The sequence below is a fragment of the Xenopus tropicalis genome, chromosome 9, assembly GCF_000004195.4.
Source record: "Xenopus tropicalis strain Nigerian chromosome 9, UCB_Xtro_10.0, whole genome shotgun sequence".
NCBI lineage: Eukaryota > Metazoa > Chordata > Amphibia > Anura > Pipidae > Xenopus > Xenopus tropicalis.
Window position 1 is genome coordinate 70,124,802 of NC_030685.2, and position 4,883 is coordinate 70,129,684.

Sequence of the window (4,883 nt, forward strand, 5' to 3'; positions counted from 1 at the left end):
TATTTGTCCGTGAAAACAAGTTGATGTTGGGGAAAAAAAGACTCTATAACATCACGTTCAAAGCTTTGATCAAATAATTCTTCTGCAGCTTCTAAGTTTGGTTATAGAGTACAACCATTATACATTCTTCAGGAGACCAGTAAAAAATAGTGTAAAATCCACAAAAATCCAGGTAATGTAATATACCATATAAATTGGTGAGACCATAAACAAAATAAGTAAAATGTGGAAAAGCTGAAAGGGGTTGTAAACTCAGCCATGATGCGCGTCCTAGTTTTGCTATAGAAGTTGCTGAAAAACATAATTATAGATGCAAGAAAATTCACCAATGAGAATTCTACTGATCATAAACTTCATCATGAATGCAAAATAATTGACCAGTGAGAATGTTGATTCCCAGCACTGTGTCAGGCATCTTGCTGTTATCTTACATATAGAGATATGTAATCATTACACTGAAATCAAACATGGGAATAAAGGACAGACTTGTTCAGTGCTGGGAAACTGTGCTTAATGCTCCCAACTCCAATTGCTGGAACAGAGAACATGGAGCCAGATTTACACAAATCACCTGGGATTCTCAATGGAGGATTTTGTATTTGGATGCTATTAAATGCCCTGTCTGTGCCCAATAATACTAGAGTTCAGAATAATAGCATTTGCCCACCAAATAGCATTGGTCACATTGTGTATGCAGCTTACCAATACGTATTTGCTGTGGCATCACATCCAGCATCAATAATGGTGTTAGCATGCAACTTACTACGAGCAAGTCTGAAACTTCAGAATTCGGATTTTGGTCAACAGGTCAAATACATTGGCATGTCCTCCCTTTATCTAGACAGTGTATTAAAGCTGTCTTTCAAAATAACTGACTCCAACTCAAAGCTGCATATAGAGAGACAGATTACTAAGGGGGAGGGTAGTGAAAAGAAATGTGATTATTTCATAAATGGTACAGAATTTTTAATTGATCATGTCTGCAAAGTTTCTTATTTCCAAGAGACAAAGCTTTTATTAAAATGTCAATTTTTTGATTGTTCCCATTTGAGCGATTTAGAAATGTCCACCTTTGAACTTGTGCTTAAGTTATTAATCATTCTTTGTATAATTTTATGTAATTGAACTGTAGTTACCGTATTGGTAGCCTTGGCTCATCCAGTCTCTTAACACAACAGTACCATCAATCGGACCCATATAAATTGCATTGTTAAGCAGTTCGGGGCATGCCTCATCATGGGCAGTGTTTAGTGCACCCAATAAGCTAAGCATTACTGGCTTTAAACCTTACATATTAATGTATACATAATGGTTAAAAATATTAATGTATGTATCTCTTTAATTAGAGTGTATGACTTGGGTATTTTTACACAGCTAAGGACAAATGGTTTTTTTTGTGTTCCCATTTAGTGAGAATATTCCCTGCTAATTCCCATATAGTGTAGGCAGCTGAATTTATAATGGGTTTTCAAATAATTAGTTGTTACAGTCAAATGACCAGTTGTAAAGGCAATTCCTCAGGATAGAAAGCAGGAATAATGTGTGTTTCTTGTTGAAATAGGTTTAATACTGAGAGAAATTATAAATAGGTTTAAATTATTTAAAGAAGAAATAGTTAGCAATGAGCTCTTGTTCTGTAATTAGTGTGTGAACTGATTTGATTTCTGTGTTCCATAGGGGTAGAGTAAGCAGGTAAAAACCTGCATTAAAGCTGATGCTAAACTCAACATTATATTCCAAGATCATAGAAAGTGGGATTCTAGAACTTTTATATTGTGTTCTTTATATTTGGGTCTGACAATGAATTGGATCATAGGTTGTCCAGGTTTTAACTCTTGTATCATCGCCATAGATTGATCAGCAAAATTGGTTGTTTCAATGACAATTATGTAGTTCAGCTGGAGAATGGATGAACTGCAAAAGGGAGAAAGTAAGAGCCATATATATATATATAGGGGGCAGGTCTAACTCTAATGAGTTGGGCAGCAGGCTGGTTGTTAAAGGAAAACTATTTAGGATTACCCTATGGTACATACAGGTATGGGACCTGTTATCCGGAAAAATCCAGGTCCCGAGCATTCTGGATAAAGGATCTTTCCGTAATTTGGATCTCCAAAACTTAAGTCTGCTAAAAATAATTTAAATATTAAATAAACCCAATAGGCCTCCAATAAGGATTATTTATACCTTAGTTGGGATCAAGTACAGGTACTGTTTTATTATTACAGAGAAAAGGGAATCATTTAACCATTAAATAAACCCAATAGGGCTGTTCTGCCCCCAATAAGGGGTAATTATATCTTAGTTGGGATCAAGTACAGGTACTGTTTTATTATTACAGAGAAAAGGGAATCATTTAACCATGAAATAAACCCAATAGGGCTGTTCTGCCCCCAATAAGGGGTAATTATATCTTAGTTGGGATCAAGTACAAGGTACTGTTTTATTATTACAGAGAAAAAGGAAATTTTTAAAAATGTGAATTATTTGCTTATAATGGGGTCTATGGCAGATGGCCTTTCCCTAATTTGGAACTTTCTGGATAATGGGTTTCTGGATAAGGGATCCCATACCTGTACTACTAAAAATATATATTTTTATATAAAATAGTTTATTTAGATAAAGCTGGATTTTACATATGAGCTGATTTATTCATTATATTTTTATAGAAACCGACAATGTTCGAGGGTATAGTTTTCCTTTAATGACTGCTTTGAGTGACATGGTCAAAGTTCATTGGCATATTGGCTGAATTGTAACAAACACATTTATGTATTTTAGTGTGGTTGGACCAAAAACATAGCAGAGACACCCCTACAAAAATATTGACTTGTCTTGCTCCATCTGTTGCTTCCTTTATACTTTTATACAGTGGAGGAAATAATTATTTGACCCCTCACTGATTTTGTAAGTTTGTCCAATGACAAAGAAATGAAAAGTCTCAGAACAGTATCATTTCAATGGTAGGTTTATTTTAACAGTGGCAGATAGCACATCAAAAGGAAAATCGAAAAAATAACTTTAAATAAAAGATAGCAACTGATTTGCATTTCATTGAGTGAAATAAGTTTTTGAACCCTCTAACAAAAAAAGACTTAATACTTAGTGGAAAAACCCTTGTTTGCAAGCACAGAGGTCAAACGTTTCTTGTAATTGATGACCAAGTTTGCTCACATTTTAGGAGGAATTTTGGTCCACTCCTCTTTGCAGATCATCTCTAAATCCCTAAGGTTTCGAGGCTGTCTCTGTGCAACTCTGAGCTTGAGCTCCCTCCATAGGTTTTCTATTGGATTAAGGTCCGGAGACTGACTAGGCCACTCCATGACCTTAATGTGCTTCTTCTTGAGCCACTCCTTTGTTGCCTTTGCTGTATGTTTTGGGTCATTGTCGTGCTGGAACACCCATCCACGACCCATTTTCAGTTTCCTGGCAGAGGGAAGGAGGTTGTCGTTCAGGATTTCACGATACATGACTCCGTCCATTTTCCCGTTAATGCGAATAAGTTGTCCTGTGCCCTTAGCAGAAAAACACCCCCAAAGCAAAATGTTTCCACCCCCATGCTTGACGGTGGGGACGGTGTTTTGGGGGTCATAGGCAGCATTTTTCTTCCTCCAAACACAGCGAGTTGAGTTAATGCCAAAGAGCTCTATTTTGGTCTCATCAGACCACAGCACCTTCTCCCAGTCACTCACAGAATCATTCAGGTGTTCATTGGCAAACTTCAGATGGGCCTGCACATGTGCCTTCTTGAGCAGGGGGACCTTGCGAGCGCTGCAGGATTTTAATCCATTGCGGTGCAATGTGTTTCCAATGGTTTTCTTGGTGACTGTGGTCCCTGCTAATTTGAGGTCATTAACTAACTCCTCCCGTGTAGTTCTAGGATGCTTTTTCACCTTTCTCAGAATCATTGACACCCCACGAGGTGAGATCTTGCGTGGAGCCCCAGAGCGAGGTCGATTGATGGTCATTTTGTGCTCCTTCCATTTTCGAACAATCGCACCAACAGTTGTCACCTTCTCTCCCAGCTTCTTGCTAATGGTTTTGTAGCCCATTCCAGCCTTGTGCAGGTCTACAATTTTGTCTCTGACATCCTTGGACAGCTCTTTGGTCTTTCCCATGTTGGAGAGTTTGGAGTCTGCTTGATTGATTGATTCTGTGGACAGGTGTCTTTTATACAGGTGACTAGTTAAGACAGGTGTCCTTAATGAGGTTGACTAATTGAGTAGAAGTGTCTAACCACTCTGTGGGAGCCAGAACTCTTAATGGTTGGTAGGGGTTCAAAAACTTATTTCACTCAATGAAATGCAAATCAGTTGCTATCTTTTATTTAAAGTTATTTTTTCGATTTTCCTTTTGATGTGCTATCTGCCACTGTTAAAATAAACCTACCATTGAAATGATACTGTTCTGAGACTTTTCATTTCTTTGTCATTGGACAAACTTACAAAATCAGTGAGGGGTCAAATAATTATTTCCTCCACTGTAAATCCCCCTCATTTATTTGCACAAGGAACACATCTGAATAGATTGCACCTTTGAACGAATGTTTCGATACTGTAGTTAATGTGTGTGTGTATATATATATATATATATATATATAATACACTGGAGCTTTATTAAAGACCATATTGGTCATACACATGGTAGCTTCCCTCCAGTCAGTTGGCACTACAATGACTTTTGAAAGATCAGTCTTTTGTTAAATTTCTTGGAACTTGGAAGTTTTTGATGCTGTGTTAAAAAAAAAACTAAATAAATGTACATATTTCCAAAAATGTTGCCTTTAAATATTTTTGTTGAATTTATGGGAGAGGGATTTTTACATGTATAATATGACAGAACCTGGATGTGGTGCTGGCAGACTCGGAACTCGCTGTGCGCCA